The following is an 11,191-nucleotide window of genomic DNA, read 5'->3' as shown; positions in this document are numbered from 1 at the left end:
CACCACCATCAGAACATATCTTCAAAGCTATCAGCCCAAAGAAAAAAAAGCGCCGCACCACCACTGGGTGGGCTCAAACCTCCAACCTTTCGGTTAACAGCCGATCGCGCTAGTCAATTGCGCCACGAAGACAGTCGTGCTCCACTCTCACACCCATCAGAACATATCTTCAAAGCCATCAACGCAAAGAAAAGAAAAAGCGATACACCGTCCTCGGGTGCGCTCGAAACTCTAACCTTTTTATTAACAGCCGATCACGCTAGCCAATTGCGCCACGGAGACAGTCCTGCTCCACTCTCACCACCATCAGAACATATCTTCAAAGCTATCAGCCCGAAGAAAAAAAAGCGCCGCACCACCACCGGGTGCGCTCGAACCTCCAACCTTTCGGTCAACAGTCGAACGCACTAGCCAATTGCGCCACGGAGACAGTCGTGCTCCACTCTCACCACCATCAGAACATATCTTCAAAGCTATCAGCCCAAACAAAAAAAAGCGCCGCACCACCACTGGGTGGGCTCAAACCTCTAACCTTTCGGTTAACAGCCGATCGCACTAGTCAATTGCGCCACGAAGACAGTCGTGCTCCACTCTCACACCCATCAGAACATATCTTCAAAGCCATCAACGCAAAGAAAAGAAAAAGCGACACACCGTCCTCGGGTGCGCTCGAAACTCCAACCTTTCTATTAACAGCCGATCGCGCTAGCCAATTGCGCCACGGAGACAGTCCTGCTCCACTCTCACCACCATCAGAACATATTTGCAAAGCTATCAGCCCAAAGAAAAAAAAGCAACACACCACTCCCGGGAGGGCTCGAACCTCCAACCTTTCGGTTAACAGCAGATCGCGCTAGCCGATTTCGACACGGAGACAGTCCTGCTCCACTCTCACCACCATTATAACATATCTTCAAAGCTATCAGCCCAAAGAAAAAAAGCAACACACCACTCCAGGGAGGGCTCGAACCTCAAACCTTTCGGTTAACAGCCGATCGCGCTAGCCAATTGCGCCACGGAGACAGTCGTGCTCCACTCTCACCACCATCAGAACATATCTTCAAAGCTATCAGCGCAAAGAAAAAAGCAACCCACCACTCCCGGGAGGGCTCGAAACTCCAACCTTTCGGTTAACAGCCGATCGCGCTAGCGAATTGCACAACGGAGACAGTCCTGCTCCACTCTCACCACCATCAGAACATATCTTCAAAGCTATCAGCCCCAACAAAAAAATTGCCCGCAGCTTCCCTCGGGGGAACACTGAGGAGGATGCGGAGCATAATATTGGTTAACGGGGTGTTAAAGTGCGACTTACTTGGGTCGATGGCTAAATTGGTTAACGGGGTTGTGAAGTGGGGTGTTAAATTGCGACTTACTTGGGTCGATGGCTAAACTGGTTGGCGTGGTTGTAGGAGGGGTGTTAAATGAGTGAACAGGTATGCGAAAGGGCGGCGCTGGTCGAAGGGACGTCGATCATTGTTTTTGTGGATTCGTTGGAATCCATTTCACCACGACCTTGAACGTCGACGCGCCGTACAAACCAACCGACGAGCGGCAACTGAGCGAGCGAGCGCCGACCTTGAGTATATATACAGCGCGACGGCGCATGCATTGTCAGCTGTCGAATGTTCGAGAAGGGGGAGAAGCGCAACGGCGCATGCGCGCGCGTCAGCTGCCGATGTTCTCGAAGCGCGACGGCGCGTGCGCGCGCGTCAGCTGCCGATGTTCTCGAAGTGTGACGGCGCATGCGCGCTGCATTATACAGCTAGCGAATGTTCGTGAAGAGGAGAAGCGCACGCGGTGTGTAGAGGAGGAAGGGTGCACAGATGGTGAAGGAGTGAAGTGCGCGCGGTGTGTAGAGGAGGAAGGGATGCACAGATGGTGCAAGAAGGAGGAGGAAGCTTGCGGACGGCACCGCACTACAAGCCACGAGTATTAGATGCTCCGCATCTAAAAGCGCCGCACCTCCACCGGGAGTGCTCGAAACTCCAACCTTTCGATTAACAGCCGATCACGCTAGCCAATTGCGCCACGGAGACAGTACTGTTCCACTCTCACCACCATTAGAACATATCTTCAAAGTTATCAGGCCATAGAAAAAAAGCGCCGCACCACCACCGGGTGGGCTCGAACCTCCAACCTTTCGGTTAACAGACGATCGCACTAGCCAATCGCGCCACGGAGACAGTCATGCTCCACTCTCACCACCATCAGAACATATCTTCAAAGCTATCAGCACAAAGAAAAAAGCAACACACCACTCCCGGGAGGGCTTGAAACTCCAACTTTTCGGTTAACAGCCGATCGTGCTAGCCAATTGCACCATGGAGACAGTCCTGCTCAACTCTCACCACCATCAGAACATATCTTCAAAGCTATCAGCCCATAGAAAAAAAAGCGCCGCAACACCACCGGGTGGGCTCGAACCTCCAACCTTTCGGTTAACAGCCGATCGCGCTAGCCAATTGCGCCACAGAGACAGTCGTGCTCCACTCTCACCACCAACAGAACATATCTTCAAAGCTATCAGCACAAAGAAAAAAGCAACACACCACTCTTGGGAGGGCTCGAACCTCCAACCTTTCGGTTAACAGCCGATCGCGCTAGCCAATTTCGCCACGGAGACAGTCCTGCTCCACTCTCATCACCATCAGAACATATCTTCAAAGCTATCAGCCCGAAGAAAAAAAAGCGCCGCACCACCACCGGGTGCGCTCGAACCTCCAACCTTTCGGTCAACAGTCGAACGCGCTAGCCAATTGCGCCACGGAGACAGTCGTGCTCCACTCTCACCACCATCAGAACATATCTTCAAAGCTATCAGCCCAAAGAAAAAAAAGCGCCGCAACACCACTGGGTGGGCTCAAACCTCAAACCTTTCGGTTAACAGCCGATCGCGCTAGTCAATTGCGCCACGAAGACAGTCATGCTCCACTCTCACCACCATCAGAAGATATCTTCAAAGCCATCAACGCAAAGAAAAGAAAAAGCGACACACCGTCCTCGGGTGGGCTCGAAACTCCAACCTTTCTATTAACAGCCGATCGCGCTAGCCGATTGCGCCACGGAGACAGTCCTGCCCCACTCTCACCACCATCAGAACATATCTTCAAAGCTATCAGCCCAAAGAAAATAAAGCAACACACCACTCCCGGGAGGGCTCGAACCTCCAACCTTTCGGTTAACAGCCGGTCGCGCTAGCCAATTTCGTTACGGAGACAGTCCTGCTCCACTCTCACCACCATTATAACATATCTTCAAAGCTATCAGCCCAAAGAAAAAAAGCAACACACCACTCCCGGGAGGGCTCGAACCTCAAACCTTTCGGTTAACAGCCGATCGCGCTAGCCAATTGCGCCACGGAGACAGTCCTGCTCCACTCTCGCCAACATCAGAACATATCTTCAAAGCAATCAGCGCAAATAAAAAGCAACACACCACTTCCGGGAGGGCTGGAAACTCCAACCTTTCGGTTAACAGCCGATCGTGCTAGCCAATTGCGCAATGGAGACAGTCCTGCTCCACTCTCACCACCATCAGAACATATCTTGAAAGCTATCAGCCCATAGAAAAAAAAGCGCCGCACCCCCACCGGGTGGGCTCGAACCTCCAACCTTTCGGTTAACGACCGAACGCGCTACCCAATTGCGCCACGGAGACAGTCTTGCTCCACTCTCACCACCACCAGAACATATCTTCAAAGCTGTCAGCCCAAAGAAAAAAAAGCAACACACCACTCCCGGGAGGGCTGGAACCTCCAACCTTTCGGTTAACAGCCGATCGCGCTAGCCAATTGCGCCACGGAGACAGTCGTGCTCCACTCTCCCCACCGTCAGAACATTTCTTCAGAGCTATCAGCCCAAAGAAAAAAAGCGTCGCACCACCACCAGGTGGGCTCCAACCTCCAACCTTTCGGTCAACAGCCGATCGCGCTAGCCTATTGCGCCACGGAGACAGTCGTGCTCCACTCTCACCACCATCAGAACATATCTTCAAAGCTATCAGCCCTAAGAAAAAAAAGCGCCGCACCACCACCGCGTGGGCTCGAACCTCCAACCTTTCGGTTAACAGCCGATCGCGCAAGCCAATTGCGCCCCGGAGACAGTCCTGCTCCACTCTCACCACCAACAGAACATATCTTCAAAGCTATCAGTGCAAAGAAAAAGCAACACACCACACTCGGGAGGGCTCGAACCTCCAACCTTTCGGTTAACGGCCGATCGCGCTAGCCAATTTCTCCACGGAGACAGTCCTGCTCCACTCTCACCACCATCAGAACATATCTTCAAAGCTATCAGCCCGAAGAAAAAAAAGCGCCGCACCACCACCGGGTGCGCTCGAACCTCCAACCTTTCGGTCAACAGTCGAACGCGCTAGCCAATTGCGCCACGGAGACAGTCGTGCTCCACTCTCACCACCATCAGAACATATCTTCAAAGCTATCAGCCCAAAGAAAAAAAAGCGCCGCACCACCACTGGGTGGGCTCAAACCTCCAACCTTTCGGTTAACAGCCGATCGCGCTAGTCAATTGCGCCACGAAGACAGTCGTGCTCCACTCTCACACCCATCAGAACATATCTTCAAAGCCATCAACGCAAAGAAAAGAAAAAGCGATACACCGTCCTCGGGTGCGCTCGAAACTCTAACCTTTTTATTAACAGCCGATCACGCTAGCCAATTGCGCCACGGAGACAGTCCTGCTCCACTCTCACCACCATCAGAACATATTTTCAAAACTATCAGCCCAAAGAAAAAAAAGCAACACACCACTCCCGGGAGGGCTCGAACCTCCAACCTTTCGGTTAACAGCCAATCGCGCTAGCCGATTTCGACACGGAGACAGTCCTGCTCCACTCTCACCACCATTATAACATATCTTCAAAGCTATCAGCCCAAAGAAAAAAAGCAACACACCACTCCAGGGAGGGCTCGAACCTCAAACCTTTCGGTTAACAGCCGATCGCGCTAGCCAATTGCGCCACGGAGACAGTCGTGCTCCACTCTCACCACCATCAGAACATATCTTCAAAGCTATCAGCGCAAAGAAAAAAGCAACCCACCACTCCCGGGAGGGCTCGAAACTCCAACCTTTCGGTTAACAGCCGATCGCGCTAGCGAATTGCGCAACAGAGAGAGTCCTGCTCCACTCTCACCACCATCAGAACATATCTTCAAAGCTATCAGCCCCCCCCCAAAAAAGCGCCGCACCACCACTGGGTGGGCTGGAAACTCCAACCTTTCGATTAACAGCCGATCGCGCTAGCCAATTGCGCCACGGAGACAGTCCTGTTCCACTCTCACCACCAATAGAACATATCTTCAAAGCTATCAGGCCATAGAAAAAAAGCGCCGCACCACCACCGGGTGGGCTCGAACCTCCAACCTTTCGGTTAACGACAGAACGCGCTACCCAATTGCGCCACGGAGACAGTCCTGCTCCGCTCTCACCACCATCAGAACATATCTTCAAAGCTATCAGCCCAAAGAAAAAAAGCAACACACCACTCCCAGGAGGGCTCGAACCTCCAACATTTCGTTTAACAGCCGATCGCGCAAGGTAATTGCGCCCCGGAGACAGTCCTGCTCCACTCTCACCACCATCAGAACATATCTTCAAAGCTATCAGCGCAAAGAAAAAAGCAACACACCACTCCCGGGAGGGCTCGAAACTCCAACCTTTCGGTTGACAGCCGATCGCGCTAGCGAATTGCGCAACGGAGACAGTCCTGCTCCACTCTCACCACCATCAGAACATATCTTCAAAGCTATGAGCCCCAACAAAAAATTGCCCGCAGCTTCCCTCGGGGGAACACTGAGGAGGATGCGGAGCATATAATTGATTAACGGGGTGTTAAAGTGCGACTTACTTGGGTCGATGGCTAAATTGGTTAACGTGGTTGTGAAATGAGGTGTTAAATTGCGACTTACTTGGGTCGATGGCTAAATTGGTTTACGTGGTTGTAGGAGGGGGTGTTAAATGAGTGAACACGTACACACGTATGCGAAAGGGCGGCGCTGGTCGAAGGGACGTCGATTATTGTTTTTGTGGATTCGTTGGAATCTATTTCACCACGACCTTGGACGTCGACGCGCCGTACAAACCAACCGACGAGCGGCAACTGAGCGAGCGAGCGCCAAACTTGAGTATATATACAGCGCGACAGCTCATGCACTGTCAGCTGTCGAATGTTCGAGAAGGGGGAGAAGCGCAACGGCGCATGCGCGCGCGTCAGCTGCCGATGTTCTCGAAGCGTGACGGCGCTTGCGCGCTACATTACAGCTAGCGAATGTTCGTGAAGAGGAGAAGCGCACGCGGTGTGTAGAGGAGGAAGGGTGCACAGATGGTGAAGGAGTGAAGCGCGCGCGGTGTGTAGAGGAGGAAGGGATGCACAGATGGTGAGAGAAGGAGGAGGAAGCTTGCGGACGGCACCGCACTACAAGCCTCGTGTATTAGATGCTCCGAATCTAAAAGCGCCGCACCTCCACCGGGTGGGCTCGAAACTCCAACCTTTCGATTAACAGCCGATCGCGCTAGCCAATTGCGCCACGGAGACAGTCCTGTTCCACTCTCACCACCATTAGAACATATCTTCAAAGTTATCAGGCCATAGAAAAAAAGCGCCGCACCACCACCAGGTGGGCTCGACCCTCCAACCTTTCGGTTAACAGACGATCGCGCTAGCAAATCGCGCCATAGAGACAGTCGTGCTCCACTCTCACCACCATCCGAACATATCTTCAAAGCTATCAGCCCAAAGAAAAAAAAGCAACAAACCACTCCCGGGAGGGCTCGAACCTCCAACCTTTCGGTTAACAGCCGATCGCGCTAGCCAATTTCGCCACGGAGACAGTCGTGCTCCACTCTCACCACCAACAGAACATATCTTCAAAGCTATCAGCACAGAGAAAAAAGCAACCCACCACTCTCGGGCGGGCTCGAACCTCCAATCTTTCAGTTAACAGCCGATCGCGCTAGCCAATTTTGCTACGGAGACAGTCGTGCTCCACTCTCACCACCATCAGAACATATCTTCAAAGCTATCAGCGCAAAGAAAAAAGCAACACACCACTACCGGGTGGGCTCGAAACTCCAACCTTTCGGTTAACAGCCGATCGTGCTAGCCAATTGCGCCACGGAGACAGTCCTGCTCCACTCTCGCCACCATCAGAACATATCTTCAAAGCTATCAGCCCAAAGAAAAAAAAGCGCCGCACTACCGCCGGGTGGGCTCGAACCTCAAAACTTTTGGTTAACAGCGGATCGCGCAAGCCAATTGCGCCCCGCAGACAGTCCTGCTCCACTCTCACCACCATCAGAACATATCTTCAAAGCTATCAGCCCAAAGAAAAAAAAGCAACACACCACTCCCCGGAGGGCTCGAACCTCCAACCTTTCAGGTAACAGCCGATCGCGCTAGCCAATTGCGCCACTGAGACAGTCGTGCTCCACTCTCACCACCATCAGAGCATATCTTCAAAGCTAACAGCCTAAAAAAAAGCGCCGCACCACCACCGGGTGGACTCGAACCTCCACCCTTTCGGTGAACAGGCGATCGCGCTAGCCGATCGTGCCACGGAGACAGTCGTGCTCCACTCTCACCACCATCAGAACATATCTTCAAAGCTATCAGCGCAAAGAAAAAAGCAACCCACCACTCCCGGGAGGGCTCGAAACTCCAACCTTTCGGTTAAACGCCGATCGCGCTAGCCAATTGCGCAACGGAGACAGTCCTGCTCCACTCTCACCACCATCAGAACATATCTTCAAAGCTATCAGCGCAAAGAAAAAGCAACACACCACTCCCGGGAGGGCTCGAACCTCCAACCTTTCGGTTAACAGCCGATCGCGCTAGCCAATTGCGCCACGGAGACAGTCCTGCTCCACTCTCACCACCATCAGAACATATCTTCAAAGCTATCAGCCCAAAGAAAAAAAAGCGCCGCACCACCACCGGGTGCGCTCGAACCTCCAACCTTTCGGTCAACAGCCGATCGCGCTAGCCAATTGCGCCATGGAAACAGTCCTGCTCCACTCTCACCACCATCAGAACATATCTTCAAAGCTATCAGCCCAAAGAAAAAAAAAGCAACACACCACTCCCCGGAGGACTCGAACCTCCAACCTTTCAGTTAACAGCCGATCGCGCTAGCCAATTGCGCCACGGGGACAGTCGTGCTCCACTCTCACCACCATCAGAGCATATCTTCAAAGCTATCAGCCTAAAGAAAAAAAAAGCGACGCACCACCACCGGGTGGGCTCGAACCTCCAACCATTCGGTGAACAGGCGATCGCGCTAGCCGATCGCGCCACGGAGACAGTCGTGCTCCACTCTCACCACCATCAGAACATATCTGCAAAGCTATCAGCGCAAAGAAAAAAGCAACCCACCACTCCCGGGAGGGCTCGAAACTCCAACCTTTCGGTTAACAGCCGATCGCGCTAGCGAATTGCGCAACGGAGACAGTCCTGCTCCACTCACACCACCATCAGAACATAACTTCAAAGCTATAAGCCCCCAAAAAAAAGCGCCACACCACCACCGGGTGGGCTGGAAACTCCAACATTTCGATTAACAGCCGATCGCGCTAGCCAAATGCACCACGGAGACAGTCCTGTTCCACTCTCACCACCATTAGAACATATCTTCAAAGCTATCAGGCCATAGAAAAAAAGCGCCGCACCACCACCGGGTGGGCTCGAACCTCCAACCTTTCGGTTAACGACCGAACGCGCTAGCCAATTGCGCCACAGAGACAGTCCTGCTCCACTCTCACCACCATCAGAACATATCTTCAAAGCTATCAGCCCAAAGAAAAAAAAGCAACACACCTCTCCCGGGAGGGCTCGAACCTCCAACCTTTCGGTTAAGAGCCGATCGCGCTAGCCAATTGCGCCACGGAGACAGTCGTGCTCCACTCTCCCCACCGTCAGAACATTTCTTCAGAGCTATCAGCCCAAAGAAAAAAAGCGTCGCACCACCACCGGGTGGGCTGGAACCTCCAACCTTTCGGTTAACCGCCGATCGCGCTAGCCAATTGCGCCACGGAGACAGTCATGCTCCACTCTCACCACATACAGAACATATCTTCAAAGCTATCAGCGCAAAGAAAAAAGCAACACACCAATCCCGGGAGGGCTCGAACCTCCAACCTTTCGGTTAACAGCCGATCGCGCTAGCCAATTGCGCCACGCAGATAGTCCTGCTCCACTTTCACCACCATCAGAACATATCTTTAAAGCTATCAGCCCAAAGAAAAAAAAAAGCGCCGCACTACCACCGGGTGGGCTCGAACCTCCAACCTTTCGGTTAACAGCCGATCGCGCTAGCCAATTGCGCCACAGAGACAGTCGTGCTCCACTCTCACCACCAACAGAACATATCTTCAAAGCTATCAGCACAAAGAAAAAAGCAACACACCACTCTTGGGAGGGCTCGAACCTCCAACCTTTCGGTTAACAGCCGATCGCGCTAGCCAATTTCGCCACGGAGACAGTCCTGCTCCACTCTCATCACCATCAGAACATATCTTCAAAGCTATCAGCCCGAAGAAAAAAAAGCGCCGCACCACCACCGGGTGCGCTCGAACCTCCAACCTTTCGGTCAACAGTCGAACGCGCTAGCCAATTGCGCCACGGAGACAGTCGTGCTCCACTCTCACCACCATCAGAACATATCTTCAAAGCTATCAGCCCAAAGAAAAAAAAGCGCCGCAACACCACTGGGTGGGCTCAAACCTCAAACCTTTCGGTTAACAGCCGATCGCGCTAGTCAATTGCGCCACGAAGACAGTCATGCTCCACTCTCACCACCATCAGAAGATATCTTCAAAGCCATCAACGCAAAGAAAAGAAAAAGCGACACACCGTCCTCGGGTGGGCTCGAAACTCCAACCTTTCTATTAACAGCCGATCGCGCTAGCCGATTGCGCCACGGAGACAGTCCTGCCCCACTCTCACCACCATCAGAACATATCTTCAAAGCTATCAGCCCAAAGAAAATAAAGCAACACACCACTCCCGGGAGGGCTCGAACCTCCAACCTTTCGGTTAACAGCCGGTCGCGCTAGCCAATTTCGTTACGGAGACAGTCCTGCTCCACTCTCACCACCATTATAACATATCTTCAAAGCTATAAGCCCAAAGAAAAAAAGCAACACACCACTCCCGGGAGGGCTCGAACCTCAAACCTTTCGGTTAACAGCCGATCGCGCTAGCCAATTGCGCCACGGAGACAGTCCTGCTCCACTCTCGCCAACATCAGAACATATCTTCAAAGCAATCAGCGCAAATAAAAAGCAACACACCACTTCCGGGAGGGCTGGAAACTCCAACCTTTCGGTTAACAGCCGATCGTGCTAGCCAATTGCGCAATGGAGACAGTCCTGCTCCACTCTCACCACCATCAGAACATATCTTGAAAGCTATCAGCCCATAGAAAAAAAAGCGCCGCACCCCCACCGGGTGGGCTCGAACCTCCAACCTTTCGGTTAACGACCGAACGCGCTACCCAATTGCGCCACGGAGACAGTCTTGCTCCACTCTCACCACCACCAGAACATATCTTCAAAGCTGTCAGCCCAAAGAAAAAAAAGCAACACACCACTCCCGGGAGGGCTGGAACCTCCAACCTTTCGGTTAACAGCCGATCGCGCTAGCCAATTGCGCCACGGAGACAGTCGTGCTCCACTCTCCCCACCGTCAGAACATTTCTTCAGAGCTATCAGCCCAAAGAAAAAAAGCGTCGCACCACCACCAGGTGGGCTCGAACCTCCAACCTTTCGGTCAACAGCCGATCGCGCTAGCCTATTGCGCCACGGAGACAGTCGTGCTCCACTCTCACCACCATCAGAACATATCTTCAAAGCTATCAGCCCTAAGAAAAAAAAGCGCCGCACCACCACCGCGTGGGCTCGAACCTCCAACCTTTCGGTTAACAGCCGATCGCGCAAGCCAATTGCGCCCCGGAGACAGTCCTGCTCCACTCTCACCACCAACAGAACATATCTTCAAAGCTATCAGTGCAAAGAAAAAGCAACACACCACACTCGGGAGGGCTCGAACCTCCAACCTTTCGGTTAACGGCCGATCGCGCTAGCCAATTTCTCCACGGAGACAGTCCTGCTCCACTCTCACCACCATCAGAACATATCTTCAAAGCTATCAGCCCGAAGAAAAAAAAGCGCCGCAC

At 52.7% G+C, this 11,191-nt stretch overlaps 1 non-coding gene across 1 annotated transcript; it reads right to left on the bottom strand.

Annotated features, from left to right (window-relative positions):
* Nucleotides 1-8,832: 8,832 nt before the first annotated feature.
* On the bottom strand, nt 8,833-8,905 carry TRNAK-CUU (transfer RNA lysine (anticodon CUU)). The gene has a single exon. It is a non-coding gene; the product is annotated as a tRNA-Lys (tRNA).
* Between the last annotated feature and the right edge of the window lie 2,286 nt (nt 8,906-11,191).

This window comes from Rhipicephalus microplus, unplaced genomic scaffold, assembly GCF_043290135.1.
Source record: "Rhipicephalus microplus isolate Deutch F79 unplaced genomic scaffold, USDA_Rmic scaffold_38, whole genome shotgun sequence".
In the NCBI taxonomy this organism is placed as follows: domain Eukaryota; kingdom Metazoa; phylum Arthropoda; class Arachnida; order Ixodida; family Ixodidae; genus Rhipicephalus; species Rhipicephalus microplus.
Note: the sequence above shows the minus strand (reverse complement) of the source record. Positions and strands in the feature narration are given on the sequence as shown.